Source organism: Odontomachus brunneus, unplaced genomic scaffold (assembly GCF_010583005.1).
Source record: "Odontomachus brunneus isolate Ranch 3 - 2012 unplaced genomic scaffold, Obru_v1 Obru_scaffold_158, whole genome shotgun sequence".
Classification (NCBI taxonomy): Eukaryota; Metazoa; Arthropoda; class Insecta; order Hymenoptera; family Formicidae; genus Odontomachus; species Odontomachus brunneus.
In genome coordinates, this window is record NW_022639608.1 from 60,355 (window position 1) to 78,933 (window position 18,579).

At 50.6% G+C, this 18,579-nt stretch overlaps 1 protein-coding gene across 2 annotated transcripts in view; it reads left to right on the forward strand.

Annotated features, from left to right (window-relative positions):
- LOC116850882 (protein grainyhead) overlaps positions 1–18,579 on the forward strand; it is a 172,874-nt gene that overhangs the window by 3,848 nt on the left and 150,447 nt on the right. For both annotated transcript variants that reach the window (XM_032829690.1, XM_032829692.1), the window contains exon 2: positions 3,560–3,662. The gene's annotated coding sequence lies outside the window, so the exon portion shown is untranslated. The remainder of the gene's footprint in view (positions 1–3,559; positions 3,663–18,579) is intronic.

An 18,579-nucleotide genomic window follows, 5' to 3' on the forward strand; every position in this document is an offset into this window, starting at 1 on the left:
ACCCATTCCTCGCTCTATCCTCACTCTGTCTTTCATTCTCTTCCTCCGCTCCTTTGCGCACACCCTCGTCCTTCCCTCGTTGTGTACCTCTCTCGCTCCTGCGCGTCTCCACGCGCACCATTTATTAGAATGAAAACGTCATTACCGGCCAGCCGTAACTAATGCGCCGGTCGCGCAGCCACTTAGCGATGGTCGTACGACCGGTGGACCACAGCGGGAACGAAGACGCGCAGGGAGAGAGAGAACAGTCGGAATCATCGTCGAGACGTCACAGGAACGCGACGAACGTGGAAGGAAGACGACGATCCACGCCAATGCGGCGCCTCGTCATGCTATGTTCAGCGCTGCGCGATGGGCGACCGTGATTTCGGGTCTAGGATGAGTGGAAGTTCGGCCGAAGGGTGGTATCTGGGTATTAGTGTCTTGGGTGAATTAGAGTAAAATTTTCGGCTATCCCGGCTTGAACATCTCACGGCAGTGGCGCGTTAAATATGTACATACGGCAGCTTCTGTGTAAATACATACATATGAAAACTGCTTAATTATATCCGAGTCAAACTGGAAAAAGAACAGTACTCGTTATCGCGGTTAGCGCGCGGCGCGCGTGATGTAACGGCAAGCTTTTATAAGGAGAGCAACAAGTTCCGGCTTGTTAGCGTCTGTTATGTCACGCTTGTTCTGTGACAGCTACTTCTTAGTAAATCATTATGTCACCTAATTCCTCGTCACTCCGGACTCTTTATTATTCCTATCGTACGCTACCGTTTGTCGCCAGGACGTCAACCACGTCGTGGTATCGCAGAAGCTGAACAAACAACCTGATATGCGATCGATATCGCGTTTTACGTCAATAGAGCGCCCTTCTCGATTGAAAACTAGCAACTAGCCGGCCGATCGATCCTCTCTTCGTTCTTGAAATGTTCCCGCGATATTTCGATATTCAGCGACGGCATGTCTCATTGTTTACGATCCTGCCAGCGCTGCCTCTTCGCTGTTCGCGCGTAATCGTCGACGGCGAATTTGCATTTAATCGGCACATTAGCTTCTATAAGGTATAAAATATTAGAAGCTCGGTGGGATAGGCCAAGTAAATATCTCCGCGGCATATGATCGCTCGACTATCCTTGTTGCTCCGCAGCGACCTTCGCGCCGCGCGATTGCCATTTTTCACGTAATTGTTGTTTCTGCGGTGAACCGTGACGCATAGTTAACAACTGCGTCTAAGTATCGCGCGTCTATTACGACGCGTTTATAGTTTCATTCTGATACACATTTTACGGTATATTCCACTTTCCTTGCGGATTGGAGCGGTATCAAGGTTCGAGGTCGTTTGCGAGCTTATCGTTTTGTCATGCGTAACTAGCCGATATATCCTGTCGGTATGTCAAAATACTTTTCGTGCCAGGCTCTGCAAATCGCCGTGAACGTTGTTACGTCGAACAAACACTCGGGCAGACTTTTATATCAGGTGTACGTTGCACGCGATATTATCCTTTTGAATAAACTAGAAATACCTGTAATAAGCATCACGTTAACGGTAATTTAAATACCAATTCGAAGCAAAAATAACATTATTGAAGTATCGCTCTACGCCGCGCTCACTTGTAGATCGCTCTACAACGTATTCTCTATTTTACACATCGTAGAAACGTTCACTCTGCCAGAAAGTTTCACCGCGTTTGGTAAGTTGAAATTCTTCTCTTGCCTTCTCGAGGCGAAACACACCGCATCGCATCAGTCGAATCAGCGCTCCCCTTCAGCCATCGCCACTCCATCTCCGATATTACTCGAGGGTGATTTTCGCGATTCTCGGGCCGCGACTGAATCGAATTCCGCGGTCTGTTTCCCGGAACGGCGAGATGCGCCGAGGCGGGTTTTCGCGGCGAAGAATTTCATTGAACAGTTCTTCGCCCGAGGCCGATCCGTCGCGGCCGTAATAGGCAGGGAAATGTCTGCAGGATGTGGCAGGATATGGCAAGTGGAGCTGCTCAATTCGCTGAACTGGTCTGACGTGTGCTACCGCGGAATCGGTCGCAGCTGACACGTCGCGAATGCCCAAGTCGGCGGTTTTTCCAGGCGCGAATGCACGCCGAGTGTCGCCGAGTCAACAACCCCCGGCGTGTCCCTGATGCCCTGAGCCCCGTGACAACGCGTGCATCAAGCACTGCATACATATACATATGTGCGTTAACCGGATCTGAGATCGCGAGCAGTGCTATCGCGGTTGTCGTACTTAATGATTATTATGTATATCCGAATACTTTATTAATTAACGAAAGTTCCCCAGTAAAAGAGAGAGGTAATCAATATTAATCAAACTCGAAAGCGATCCTATCTCGCGTGCGTGCGTGCGTGCGTGCGTGCGTGCGTGCGCGTGTGACGATTTTTTCGCAAAGACCGGAAAAATATTTGATAAACACCTCGCTGCCGCTCGCAGGAAGATTTGCGTGGCAATCTTGATTTCAATTCTGGCACAGCAAATTGTCGAGCCACGCCGATATATGCATACATTACGCTGTGCACGAGACTTCGTGACCACAAATATTATCTCGACTGCTGGAATGGCGCGTTGAGGAAGTAAACAAGCTCGGCTCTGTGTTCGTGCGCGCGATCATGCATACATCGGCTCTTCCTTTAATTGATCCCACCGGTTCTCATCGAAGCTCTCTCGAGTCGTTTACTCGCTCTGAAAATCACGCGTATTTTTCAACGGGACGTTCTTCCATTTCTCCAGTATCCCTGACGACACGGAGAACGCGGGATGAAATTAATGAAATGATTAACGATAATTTCGTGACATCGTGCACGGGTTTAGGAGTGATTAATAATAATTATGGAACAATATAACGAGTACCTTCGCGGTGTTGCAATAAGTTCCGAGAGCGTGTCGGTGTATCAGCTTCCATATTTATCGCCCTCCCAGGTAAATACCTCGCATGTGGCACTTGCCGGATGACCGCTGCATATCTCACCTCGCCCGTACGATGCCGCGTGCGCATAAATCAGACGCGAGCCGAGAGTTCCGAATGAGTCGAATCGCTTCCGATAAGCCGGCCGTCTCGTCCTCCGATTCGAGCCCGGTTCGACCGAAGCTCGCCGGTGTGGAGGTCGAAACGCGATCCCCTGACGACAACAGTCAATGAAATTCCGCAGTCGAGTCCAAGGATCGCGAATTGGCAAGGAGATCGGTCCGGCATTCCTGCGCTCGTATGCGGCGCGTTGGCGAAAGGCGCTCTCGTTTGGCTCGCGAAATGGAAAGGGGCACACCCATAGCATAGCACACCGTGTTACGAGAAATCTGTTTACACGGTGGATCCGTGAGGAAAGTCTCATTGATCGTCCTAACGTGCAATTAACGTAAAAGGAGCTCTCGAGCTTCCTCGAGAATTTGCATCATCCCGAATGCAGATTCGAAATTTTGCAATCGCAATTTTTCTACAAGAGACATATCAATTATTCTCAACGAGTGCAACCGTATCAAGATTAAATCGACAGCAACGATCTTAATCGATCGACTGGTTTAGAGATTTATTTTACTAACATCTAATTTTGCTTCCAGATCCTCTCCCCTCCATCGTTCTTGCGACGAAGACGTCGACGAAGACTCGAGTGACTTTAATGCCGGCACACGCAGGGGACATCAACGCCGCGCGCTTCCACCGGTGAGTTGATTAATCTAGCTTCATAGCTCGGTGATTAATCCGATAGTCGGCGCGCGAGCATTGAACACATATCACTCGCTGAAAAGTATCGTGCTACCGGTAGTATACGCTATTTTTCGCGTACCGCCCAACGTACGCGCGCGCGCGCGCGCGCGCACGCGTATGTATCTACGTTGCAAATCAGTTCCATAAATAGCATCGCCCCGCGACGTTAAAATCAGCCAGGTACATCGACGCGTCGGTGGTTACTGCTGCTGCTGCTGTTGGTGGTGGTGGTCGTGGTGGGATATGTGTGCGCTATATATCAGGCGCGACTTGAAATTCGAAGTGACTCGGATTTTTCCTAATAAACCTGTACTCGCACCGGCTACCGACACGCTAAGCACGACGCTGCATATGTTCCGCGCTACGGAGCGCCCGGCTGGGTGTCTGCGCGTGCAACAGACGTTCTCGATCTCCCGCGTCCTCCGATGCATCGTGCATGCTCTCGATGCGTTGGTGCTGGTGCAGCCGGCGACGACGATAGGCAACGGTAGTGGTAGAGCTGGTCGATGTGTCGCGCGCTCGCTCAGCCGCTCGCGACGGCGTCGCGTGCGTGCATATGGTGCATGCGTGCGTGCATGAATGCATGCATGCATGCACGCACGTGCACACGGTTGCGCGCCCACGTGTGGGTTACCACACACACCGTGCCAGGTGAAAGAATGTCAAATGATGATTGGTCATTGCGGTGGCCAATGGCTCCCCGACTTCTCGTCTGGTAGGTAGGCTCTCGCTGTTGCACGTAGCGGCGCCGCCTCCTGGTGCAGCTAGCTATCAAGGCGCATAAAGTCGCGTCGCGTCGCGATTCAAACCCGCCGCCGTAATCGGCACCCGCGTTGCCACGAGGGAACGCCGACGAGCCGGCGCTCGCTTCTTCCTCCTCTCTTTTCTTTTCTTCCCCATTCTTCGCCTTCTTCATCATCTTCTTCGACTTCTTCTTCTTCATCGTCTTCTCTTCTTCTTGTTCCTTTTCTTCTATTTCTTCTTCTCCTCCTCCTACTCCCCGTCTTCCTCTGCGGCTGCCGCTTCCTACCTTCGTGATGCACACGCCGCCGGTTCGGCGATGAGCCGATGACCCTTTTTTGCCACGCTGCGGTCGGGATTAAATGCACTTAGTGTTCTCGGCGTCTCGATATTCGACGGGGACGCCGCGACGATTTTTGCGACTGCTCCTTTTGCTCACATTCATCGGGAAGCGTGTAAACATTGTGTTAGGCGTTGCCCTCGGTGATCCTCTTCGAGCCGCAATTCCTTACGAAAATTATCTGAGGAGAGTCAGTCGTAGCTTGAAAGGGATGTTCCTTGTATTCTTATTTTCCCGGTCTGGCATGTGAAGGGCGAAACGTTACGGACTTTGCAAATGTCCAATCACCAAAAGTTGGCAAAAAAGCGCTCGCTTCTTCACGGTTTCGTACCTACATTAGTGGCAAGCTTTAGAGCATGCAGCGAGCTGATGCAAGCGTCGCGATTAGATTAGAAAATAATTATGTTATCAGACCAGTTGGAATTACATGCAGCGAATTTTTCCCTGAGCTTATCTCGTTCAGTAACCAAGTTATCCACAACGGACTTTCCCAAATATATGTCCGATGTGGACAGAGAAATTGCGTTAATGGCTCGATGTAACGATATCGAGTTGTAGAAACGCGTTATCACTCGGCATAAACCTGCCGTCGTAATCGTTAAACGCTTACAAGCGAAACAAAAATCAACCAGCGAACATGTCCCGTCAATTTTTACAGTAACGTAAACCCCACACGTATTTCACGGCGCGTATCTCTTTCTATTTTTTATTAGAGTTATTAATATTGTCAATAATGACGAATTCGCGTATCAGATAAAAGTCTCTCCTTGTGGCTATATAAAATTAGATTGTGCGATCGAGAGTTATCTTCGCGATGTCCATCAGTCACCATGACCAGCCGAACAGTCGACTTCTTCCTGTTGTGACGCGGCGCGTCCTTGTCGCGAATATCACTACAAGAGTATTTACTCAGTCTCGACGTCGATACCGTTAGTGCGGTATCAACCTACTGTACCAATTGATAGCCGACAATGCACAACTCGGAAGTTCCCGTTCGTCGGCACAGTTCTAGACGAAGAAACGCGCCGCGAAATGTTTCGTATAGGCTAAAACACCCAATTGTTGATCCCCTTTAGTCATTAACACTCTAGAAAAACCTGATTTCTCTTGCGACGGCTGTTCACAGTCAGTAGTTACCGAGTTCCTTTTTGGCATCATAAAGTGTAAGCAACAGGTTCAATTGCGATGCCGGTTGCAAGAAGAACCAGGTTTCTTTTTGGAGTGTCAGTGACCGTGAGGGGATGTCAATAATCAGGTATTTTACTTTTTTCTAACGAGCAATCACGCAGCATCAATTCCGCGTGATCGTAATCGTGCATAATGTATCCGCTGAAATTGAGAGTCTCTTGACTTTACATAATCAATCATGGAAATTGAAATATCGAGACAGGCGTGTACCGGGAAGATTAAACGATCGCGCGAGATCCTGCGATGAACTCGATGTCGACGGTGCATCCTGGTACTCTCGCGGCGTCATGGGTTCGAGATGCCTACGGCGGGTCGACGAATGTTTCAAATAATAGACTTCTTTGTACGTCGAGCCTGGGTGTGCGCATTCTACCTACACGAGCAGGAACGCCGAAGTCGAGACCTATCGATTGCAACGGCCCGCTGCGTCACTCCGATGTAACGAATACCGATGCATCACCGTGGAATCCTCGCCTCTTTTTCGGTCGTACGTGACTCACATTCGGTGCAATCCTCGCGGCAACCCGTGGAACCGCGTTCCCTCGCGGCATCGAGACTCGCCGGATGAGAATTTCATAATATATGCATTATTAATAAAGTACGCGTCGGTACGCAAATAAGTAACACGTTATAAGTGACAAGCACTTATCACTGTACACATAATTTGAAATTCATTTATAAGGAGCGCGCGGCAAAAATACAACATTAAGCGGTCTCCATGCAAAAGTCTGGCCACCAGAACTGGACGTCCCACCTGTTGCATTAAATTAATTATTCATCGCTTAATTATCGATGCATGAGCCGGGCGTGTCCGCTGAGAAAAGACCAGAGAGATTTGTCGGTTCTAACTCCGGACATTTTGCGACTGCCGTGAAATCCCAACAGAGTTATTTCTGCCTAGTGAGAGTTATTTCCACACACGGTGAGGAAACCTCGCGTTTTCCCGCCGCGTCGATCTACAACAGTTCGAAATACTCGTGGTAGCTCTCAGGAGCGACGTTGTTAACACCATCGTCATCCATCGGTATCCCCGTTGCGCCCGACCACTTGATCGGTCTCCACGACGTGTTTTCAGCGGGCGACCGTATAAATTCCGACAGATAGAATCTCGACAAATGAAATTACAGGGCGGGCCCCCTGTTAGGTCACGCAACAGTGTGAGTCGCCCGGTATCGCCGGATGTCATCGGTCACCGCGACGAAAGCGCGTTCGGACTGGAAGTTCGCGATAAACGACGACGGCGAAAAACAGACTCCAGAGACTGGAGTCGCGCGGAGGAGCCGATCGCAACCGGTGACAAGATTGATCTTACGACGGATAGATTGCAATCGCGCGCGTATGAGATCTACTTACGGTAATTTACGCCGCCGCGCCACCACCACGCCTGCTCCCGCGACGCGTCGATGACGCGAACGATGCACGTCGCTGCAACGTGTTGCAGCGACACGCGGATACGTGTATTTGTGCGCTACGACTCGTCGTAAAACTCTAGGATTCTGATTGCGCGACGTAGGTGTAATGGCGATTAAGGGGACGCGCGCGGGAGATAACAACTTGGCAGACGAGAGAGCGCGCTGTAACGCTCGGCTTTGCCGATGTCTCGAGCAACAATGATTTAGGATCGACTGATATCTGACTAATTGCCTGCAATCTTGCTTGGGCGCGCACGATATTGCTGCACGGTATGTTCGCGAACAGTTGCGCGGCGTTGCGCATCGCACTATCAGCCATAATCAGCCAGTGCGAATGCCTTCCACGCGTGGCCAGTTAGAGCGTGTATCCTCGACAATTTTCAGTCGTGATTGATTTCAGATGTGAGGCCATATTTATATGGCGGAGAGCGCGCCTCGATCACGCTCACGTGTATCACACGTGGCGTTACTATCCGCACGCTTATTAAGCAAAATATCGGCACGCGATAAATAATCCACGCGCAATAGATTATCGCAGCAAAGTGCCATTAATTACAATATCTCTGTAACCGTTGCAAGCGCCACGAAATATTCTATATTTATTTGTAGGACCCGCTGGTCGCATTCCTTTCTGAGTAAAATTTTGCTGCAAGAAATACAACGAGCATAAGGGACACGTTCGCAGAGCCTGTCGAAGGTACGTCTTGGGTGCAAAGTGGCTTCGCGTGCAACCGGCAATTATTTATCGGATACAATGCGACTCCACGCGCGTTGTTAACATCGCGCGATGGAAAGGGCGCGATCAACACGTCCGCGCGTCATCCGCGCGTTACTTTCGTGCACGATGACGTCGTAAAAGGCTGCGGTCGTAGTCGCCGCGCGACTAGATAACACCAAGTCGCGAAAGGATCCTCTCTCTTCCTCGCGTCAGGATGTCGTCAGAACGGATTAAGGAACGGAACAGCCGAGCGAGGATCACGAAGGGTAGGAAAGATCCTCGGCTCGGATACCGCCGATAGAGAACGAGCGAGAAAACGATCCTACGCTCTACGGTCATTCGTGCATCGGCCGATAAATAATTACCGATAGCCCTTTTCTGCCGGTCCTCCGTTCAGCGGTGAACACCCTGGCGCGGCGTATATACGGCGTCATTCGCGCGGCCCGGACGAAAGCCATTATGCCGTTGGCCGCGATAGCAACATTATACGAGGCCGTATACATCAGCATTCAGCCGACGCCTAAACGCATAAATTCCATCGCGGCGCGACGATCCACCGCGGGACGAGCGAAATCGCGCCGGATCGTAACCGATCTTCCAGCACGATCCTCTCCACCGGCTCTCTCTTTCTCTCTTTCTCTCACTCTCTCTCTCTCTCTCATTCTTTCTCGCGTTCTCTCTCTCCCATTCCTCAACGCACCGGCCATCCTCGTCCAGCAACTGGTCCGCAGGTCAAGAGGGAATCCTTACGAGCCCGATGCCATTATCCTCCGGCTGGGCTAATTTATGAATGGATTATGAATGGACGCGTCGCTAATGGGCCCCTTCTTGCGGTGCGCGCGAAACGCGGCCACGATAGAAAATCGGCTTACGGCCTACGGCGAAAGGTAAGCGCGCGTGACGCGACTGAAATTGGGCTCTCTCAGTGAAGCCGGAGCGTAACTGAACGCGAGCTGGTGGTACACGTCGCCTTCTTCGCTCGGATTTACCGGCATTTTCTTGCACCGGCCCGTACGCCGGCATTACCTATAATCTCCCGCGCTGGTGGTGGAACAAAATAATTGAAGACGTCTTTGTGTTGGTATTATTACTACTATTGCCGTGAACGGCATATCTCGATTGATGCATTGAAGCTTTTCGTCCGGCGCATGCATTGCGCCACACATGAACAGATACACACACGCGCGCGCAGGATAGAAAATATCGCGATTGCAATTTGGAGAGGAGAGGGGAGGGAGAATTATACGCGTTGTCTGCTGCACACGTGCCGTAGCTCTAGAAAGTTGAAAATTTATGTAATTTCGCCTGTCATACTGTCGGTGCCGCGCGTAATTCTCGACGCTCGTGCATTCGAGAGAAATATTCTCGGGGGGGAATTGCTGAAAAAAAACATGGGGATTATCGTGGATGCAAATTATAGAAATTGCGCGATACACTAAAGACACGATAGTCGGCGAGTACAGAATGAGAAATTCGATTTCTTTGATATATAATCAATTTAAAGTGATGCAAGGGATACATTATCGCGATCGCCGTACAATGGACGCGTAGCCAATGCACAAAAGAGCCATCAGGCTGTGATCCTTCCTTTTTTCTCGTTCGTTCGCGTACTTTCGGGTCACTTCGATTGCGATATCGGGTGCGGTTCATTAGCTTGCGCAAATAGGCCGAGAGAACGAGCGCTATCTTGGACAGCGCTCGTGGATTTTCGATAACTTCCGCGATACGCCAATTAGCGCGATTCGGCGCACGAGAAAGGAGCAACGTTTTATCGCGACCTGCCAGCGCGAAATTGGAGCGCCATATTATTAATCGTGTTGCCTATTATTAATCGATGGTTGAGGAAAACGCGCTGATAGCGAAAAGGGGAGAAAGAGCCGCGAGCCGATGATACCACGTAGATAAGCGCGGCAATCGGGGCAGGAAACCGCCGACAAATTGAAGCATTAAGGGGAATGATCGCTTATTGGCGACGTGGACAAAGGGGCGCGAATCGAACCGACACACTCAAGTAAGGAGTCGGCTGTGCCATTAACGCTCGAGGACGATTGTGCGCGTTGCACGCGCGGAGAAAGGACCGCGAGTGCGTAAACGGACGGTAATTGTCGTATTACGGTATGTATCGGAGCTGCCGATAGTTTGACAATCCCGTGGAATCCATAATTGCCCGCTGACGCTCGGAGAATTTCTTGCGCCGATGACGCGCATAATAGCGGTTCTAAGCCGCGACAAGCCGCAATAGAATAATGTTTCTAAGCACACACGCATACACACACGTGCGTGCACACACGCCGGCCACGGCACTCGACACACGGTCGTTAATGCCTCGCAGGCCTGCGATGGTCAATGGTCAATGGTCTTGTTGGTCGGTGACCCCGCGCATCCCGAGGAAAAACATTGACTTATCATACATCTTCTCGAATCTGATTAGAACTAGTCGCTAATTGATAATTTAATTGTGCGCGACGATGCGCGTCCGCGAGGTCATTCTTGAATTTCTCCCTTGCATTCTTAAAGCAAATCAGTAAAAATGTTTTCGATTGAATCAGTCAAAAGAACTACTTCACCGATAATCAACGAGTATTCACTGCTTTTCAGAAAGAAAATATTTCCACCTTACTGGTCATTTCTCACTGATTTTCATTAGTGGGAGTTAGATTTCACCATAAAATATGTGATACCAAATGCAACTTTTTATATTTGTGACAATGGAGTCAACTGACTTCATGTGCCTTGCTTGCAATGACGCTGTCTGTATCGCAAAGTGCATCAATAACGAAAATAGTCATTACTATTACACTGATCCTTTCAGCGAGATTTCACTGATAGCAGTGTTATACTTATAATCGTACTATCAGTTATAAATATAGCATTTCAGTAAAGAATACGTATTGTATTTTATACTTATTATATTTTATTTAGAGAGCCGCGTCTGTCGCCAAAAATTATGTTCGTATGTCGAAAGTACATTTTAACCACGTGAATAGGGAGAAAACAATTTTATTAGTATAGCTGGATTTTCTGTTACTTGGGGACCAAACGAAAAATTCAGTTGTAGGACCAGGAAGATTCCTATAGGAAGTTTCTACTCAGCTCTGTTATCTCAATCGAGTTTTAACACAGCTGAATGCTCAGCTGTGTTTTCAGCTGTGTTTTCAGTCGGTAACAGAGATATATTATTTCTCGTCAACAAGTTTTTCGTCTGGTCCCCATTCAGTTACACAAGCGGAAATTTTCTTTCAACGGCGTTGAATTATTTTTACACTTGTCCTCTCCTCTCTCCGTCTCCTCGAACGTCGGCACTTGCTACTGACTGCACCTCACGCCGATCGCGTTTAATCGCAAAACGCAAGCGAGAAGGGCGAGGCAAACGGGCAGCTCGCGAGACGAGGAATGATAAATGTTGATCGTTTATGATCGAACAGGTCGACACGTACCAGACGGCCGACTATCTTCGGGCTGACTACGTGCAGTTTCCGCGACGTGATCTCGCTCCCTGAAAAGTCACGAAACGCTCCGCGCGACATGCGTGTATCGCCGCCGTTTCCGGAAAAGCGCTTTTCTTCGATTTTTCTTAATAATAATCACTGGCAGGTCCGACGGCGCAGCTCGCGTGCGTCGCGACGTGGGATGTGCGCGCGTGTATGCAAACACTGGATTACCCGCCGTAGAAATCTGGTGTAATGCGCGTGAGTGTTTCGCCTACCTACCGCCGTGCGACGAGTTTATTGCGGTTATCTGCCAGCGGACAGTGCCGGCGTGGTGTATAATTTTCTACGATGACGTTCTTAACGCTCGTCAATGGGCTCGGTACGATGTTCGGGCTTGACGGCTTTCAATTCTGCGCGAGTTAATTAGCACGTTAAGGCCTCGGCCGGCCGGTCGGTTGCACGCGTTACGATCGTTCCGGCGGCGAACCGCGTTGGCCTATGTCAATATTTCAGCGAAACGTCTCTCGCGAGTCATGAGGATATTTCGCACGGAGTATATCGTTTCGTCTTGCGTTTGAGGTAATAGCGCGACCGCGGCGTGCCGGCTACCGGAGAGGAGAGCCGGGATATTACGATTATTGATGATTAATAATGTAGACGTCAGTGGGTCTGTGTTATCTGGCGCGTTAACGCTCATTTATTGCACGATATATCCGCGCGTGAGCTGTTCCTTTTTGCCGAACGCCTTCTTGCCCCAGCGGTGTATCGGCTCTTACGCAATACTTTAGATTCCATTTGGCTACCGCGGCGGCACGCTTTTACCGCCCGTTACCTATCGGAGCGTAGTAAAAGAACTCAATTTCCTCGATCGATTTCTTTGGAGAGCCTTACGCTCGCTTCAAGGATCAATCTCCCGAACAATTCTCAGGGCGTTTTGCACTTACACGCTTCGTCCATTAATCCACTTCACATTGTACGTACACACGGCGCCCTGTGCCGCTGAGGAGAGGGGAGAAAAAAAGACGACGGTTTGACATATTCCAGCAAATCGATATCGGCCGAACGCATTTAACGTGTCAGACCGTTTAACGAGCGCAGCACCGTACTGCAATTACCCCGCGACGGTGAGCTCGAACGGACCCCGATCTCCTCGGTCGTACCCTGAGTCATACCTCGTGGTAGTAGTAAAAAATATCGAGGGTGGGGAGGACGATAAGCCTCATGATTGCGGTGTAATCTTGACGAATGGAGCGAGGGGCCCATCACGGTTACGGAATTCGAATCAAACTTTCATCAACGTCGAGTCCCACCACGATAAGTCCCTCGTCAGCGCAGCGACTGTTTCGCGTATCCGTTAGAGCTGTGGCCGTTAATGCGATACCGAAAGTTAGGCCAACTAATCTAAGTCATGAGACGTTAGAGTCACGACGACAGTTAGGAGCAAAGTATAACCGCCGTCGGGCAGACGGCACACGAACGAACCAAGTCCCGGACATAACTGCCACACGCGCGATTTTTCTTTTCTCCATCCCTTTCTCTCGGCACGTTAACGCGCGACGCGTTGCCCGCGAGAATTGATTCGAGGTGAGACGAACGTAGATCCCCACACGACCCAAGAGCGATTGCGCTCGCGCTTCGTGACGCTCTCCACACGTGTCGCGACTTATCAAAGGAAGCACGGTTCCGTTCGCGACCAATGTCCGGTTAGCCCGGTTTTCCCATGACCCGGCTGAGCAACGTACGAGGGCCGCAACGATCTCACTGGCCGGTAAAAATCTTTCTCATTACGCACATATGTCCACGCGCTGGACTGGCGAGTTCAAACGGTTCACGTCTGTCTTCTTCGTCGGTCCCTCGGTCTCTCCTTTTCTTACCCTCGCTTTCGCGAGGATGCGGTGCAGGACGATCGTAGTGGACGAAGACTCCCCCGATCAGGTTTTCGTTCCCACCGGACCGGTGGCGACAGTGAACGAAATAAAGAATCGAAAAAAAAAAAACAGAAGAAGAGAGAACGAAGTCACGCGCGCGCAACCCCTGGTCATCGATGGTCATCCCCCAAGGAAATCTGCGTACCGTTGTCGCCATCACGGCCCTACGTAGATCGTGGTCACTGTCCCTCGTGTATCCACCACGTGTATCCCACGTCTCGTGGTCTCTCACGAGCCTTGGTCGCGTCGTCGCAGGTTACGCGGTTCTTCTCTCTCCTTCCCTCTCTCCCTCTTTCTCTCTGTCTTTCTGTCTCTCTCGAGAGGGTAACCTGGCGACGGAACCCCCGGCATTCGCGTATCACCGCGTATTGTCGAAAACCGGATTTCGATGGACGGCGATAATGTATGCGAATGGTCATCGCACGTCGCGCGACTCGGAGAAAGGGGAGGCCGACGTGCAGGATTCGTCATCAGCGCGCGAACGTGGGGTTTCATTCGGCCAAGTCGACTATGTAAAACTGTCGTCTCGACTTCGCGCCGAATTCATTCATTAAATTAACGCCGATTTCTAAATCAACCGCCTGTCGTATTCGCGCAGATCAGAGGTATTTCAAGGAAATCCAAGACCTCTCATTATAATTTGCGCGATTCAGCAGATAAAACACCGTACTCGCTGTGTCCTCTCGCCAACTCTTTCGTTTCCACTCGGTTCCGCGCTCTCACACTGCTGCTCCGCAGCAACAGGTTGCACCCCCCTTCATTCTTCCGCGGCCCAGCACTCGGGACCCGGGCATGACCCATGATCGGGGCACCGCGAGGCCGGCGCATCAGGTATTGTCGAAAACCGGATTTCGCGGTAATATATGCGGATGGACAGTGCGCTCGCGCTACAGGACGAACAGTGGCAAGGGGTTGCAGGTCCTGCGACGACCGGACCTTCCGTACTCTTCCCGGGCGTGGACAGAGGGCCCGTAGAGGGGCGACGCGTCGGGGTACCGCTTGCTCGTTGCGAACGAGGGGTCCCGATGACCCATGGAATCCGGAAACTCGCTAAACCGGATCTATTGGTCAGTTTCATGTGTCTTACGAGGGCCGACTTCGGTTCCCTCTTGCTTCGCGCTCCTCATCCTTCATTCTCCTCCGGGTCGGCATTGAACAGCGCACGGCCCCGAAGGGCTAAAGCGCGGCTCACCTGTATATACACACCTACCTATCTGCGTGATCTCATATACACACGCATGATCTCCGCATATATGAGAGCGTGCACGCGAGCGCGAAAGACAACCCACTACCCAGACTGGTGAGAACTGGACACTGCTTGTACTCTCAGACCGGACGAAGTTCGTATTGTTGGTGGTCCGTCCTGTTGCATCGCCCGTTGGCTGCGTCTCTCTCTCTCTCTCTCCCTCTCTCTGTACCGTTTATTACATACGGTATGGTACGGGGTGACTGCGCAATGGTCGCCCCGTTGCTTCCGTCCGGATGATCCGCTAACGGTCGGCGAACGGAATCGCGTTGCGCGCTTTGCCGGAGACTCCTGACACACAACTTAGAAGCGTATCGCAATCGATCGTCGCTAATCAAGCACGAAAGCGGTTTGGCACTCGCGCTGGAAAGCAGCGGCGAGAATCAAGAAAGCTAGTCCGTTCTACGTTGCTGCTATTTGTATCAATTATCGAATACATGATTGATCACGTTCGGGTAATTACTCGCGCAATGGAAAATGCGCTTCGCGACGGAAGGATATAAATTGATGTCCGCGAAAGAGGATAATTTTGCCTCTCTCTGTGTGTCTGTGCGTGCGTGCGTGCGTGCGTGCGTGCGTGCGTGTGCATGTGTGTGTGTGTGTGTGTGTGCACGTATGTGCCGATAATATCACATGTATCTTTCTGCGTTTATTTATTTATATATTTTTTACTTAAGAGAGTCAGAATTTGAGATTAGTCGCGCAGTTTATTTTCACGTTCTGCGATAAACGTTTGCAAGTATTGGCGAAAAAAAGCGAAAAAGGCGATTCATGCTTATGGATATTTATTTTTGGGTGTGGCTTATTTATGGAAAAATATTAAAATAAATTATTACGTTACAAAGATCATAAAAGACGTTGGGATCGGGCTGAAAAATTTCTCACGGGACATCACTTAAATCGTGAAACTCTGTCGCGTCGGATCCGCGTCGCGAATTTAGCGAACCGTCGCGAACGCTGAAGCGTCGTCGCGAATAAAAGTGTCCGCCGTAAATCACGCGACGGCGATAATTATCTTGGAACAACGCCGAATCTATGATTCCACAAGTCGGCGACAAATATCGCGACGTTGCGTAACTCTCGTCTCGCAAATTTATTCGCACTTTCGAATCGACAGACGAGGCTCCGTGGACACGAACGTGGACACTGCGTGAACACTGTGTGCGTGGCAAAACACTCACAGATGCAAAAACAAATGAAAAAGCACTTTTCAACGAACATTTTTGCAAACGATGGGCCGCGACCTTGGCGTGGGAGCGTCGTGATACATTCATAACGATGACGACTCAAAAGGCACAAACTCTTTAGGGACTCGTCGCGTTCAAATGTCGCCGTTTTGAGGACACACAAGTAGCGACGTGGACGGCAAAAATAGCAGAAGGAGACTGCAATAAAAATTTTAATTTTATTGGCCGCCTGGCCTTCCGTTGCACGACGCGCTCGGCTAATTCGGCTTAACTTATAAGAATATTTCATTCGACTTTCGTATATACCTATACGCGGTTTCGCGAATTCAAACGGAAGTCCGACCTTTCAAGCTACTCTCTTTCGCGCACTTTTCACGTTAATCCAACTTCGCGTACGAAAATAGCGACGCGTTATTTTATTTTATCATGCGATTCTTGCCGCGTTGGTGAGGGCAGGTAGACGACCGGTGCTGTTCGGCGCGTTTGTATTGTCAGACTCGAAACGCGATCGTTCCCGTAAGCTCCAGACTCGACACACGTTGCGTCTATACACGTATTATTCGCGCGCCTTGCAACAAAGACTCCACGTTTACCGAAGCATTCGCCAAGCAACGACCGGCCGAGATATCCGCGCGCACGCGAACAATCGCACTCGGTACGCGAATATCTCGGCTGGACGTCGTCGCTTTGGCTGGGGCGTCGAAATTATTCGAAATTTGTCAAGGCCCCCTTTTCGCAAGCCTTCTTCCAGAACGATGCGTTAAGTCAGGTCATGTTATGGCCTTATCTCCCGCGCGACTACACGGCGATGCGGAGAAACTCAAGAAGGCCCCGAAACGGTTCACCGGTGCTGTCCCATTCCGGCGGGCCGCTTCGTCCTTTTGCGGATTTAATTTATGGAGCGATTTTAATGCCTAAAAATACCATGCACCGTCCATGTGTCCCGCCTCGAGATTCCAAGCGGTTTCTGGCCTTTCCAGGGGTCCCCTCTCTCTCCTCTCCCTCTTCTTTATCGTTCTCTCGTTCCGTTTCGTCTCTCTCTCTCTCTCTCTCTCTCTCTCTCTCTCTCTCTCTCTCTCTTTGCTTTCTCTCTTTCTCTTTCTCTGTCTCTCTTTTCCTCCCGAGGCTCTCTCGCGAAATGTGCGTGTGCGAGTATCGCGTGTTCGCACACCCACAGCGCATGTGTCGCTATCTCAGATGGAAGAGGAGACTTTTGCTAAAAATCGCTCGTCCGCCGACTCGTTCGTATGTGCTTGTGCGAAAACGCGCGTGAGAGCTCGGCTACGTTGGACGTTTCATGCGCAACCTTCGATCGAACGCGACTGAATTGCGGATATCATAAATCGGCGTATCCACGCTGCGGGCTTTTCAGCGTTTTTCGTCGAGTTACGCATGAAACGGCGAGCTATATGTCCCGCCACAGAGGAGCTCTAGGTATAATTTATCGTTACCAGTTGCGTGCTTCTCTTCTGCTCTTCTCGGCTCGGCTCCTGTCTGCCCGCCCGCCCGCCCGCCCGCCCGCCTACCTACCTGCCTTCTTTCCTTCTTACCTGCCGATCCTCCTTTTCGATCGCGTATCAGATTTACGAAAGCAATCGCCGTTGCGACGTCCACGACGAATCGACCCGCACGATTCGGCCACGAGAACCACCGCGAGAGAAATTTCGTTCGACACTACGGCCGATTAATTCGCCGGTCGTTACAATCAATCTCACAATGGCGATAAAGCCGTGCTTATGGCCGGCTAGGACGAGCGCGCATATAGATATAGCGTCGGATTATTAAATTAAATATTCCCGTAAAACCCCGCCCGTCCACTATTCCGACGCGTTAATGTATACTAAATTACTGCGTAGAACATTATCCTCGGCTCTTACGCCGATAAATGCTACTTATATCGAGCGCAATAATTCTTGTCGGATCAGCGGTAAATTATTTCGGATCCTGATATAACGCCGCTCCACACGCAGTCGCATCCCTCCGCCATCTCTCGCCCGATGCTTCTCTTCTTTTTTCTCCTCTCTCTTTTTCTCGCGATCGTAGCGAGGTCACCGATAAATTTCACGTTATCGGGGATATAATACGCCTAATTAATACAGCGAGATGTAAAAGTTTATCATTATTTAGAGGCGACCGTGCGATCGATACGAACGAAAGCGTCGCACAGAAGAGACGCTCGTTACTATGCGCCGTTAATCACGCGAGCATTGGAATATAGTATACCAGAACGCGCCGCGTTCGCGTAGCCCGATAGTTGGCCGTATTATTGCGTTATCTCGTATATCATATCGAGATTCACGCGGCCGGGAAATATTCCGACGAACGCACATACTCGCGTTACTGTATCGCTGCGGCGCAACCCTCGCGGAGGATGAAGAATCGCGCGATCTTCCGGTACGATCTCGCGCCCGGAGCGGCGCGCGATCGCTTCCTCGGAATCGCGGAAGCGGCCGCACCGTAATTTCCCCGGGAAAACGGATCGTCCATCTGCGCACACGCGCCGCTCGGAAATTGCGACGCTGCTCTCCTCTCGGCGCCGCGTTCGCCAGCGAGCGAGCGTACGCGATACGATTCGATTCCATAATTCATCGGTCCCTGACGTCGCGATGCCCGGCGGTGGTGGTGCTCCACTGCGGATTATTAAAGCACGGCGGAAAATACATGAAGTATACACACATACG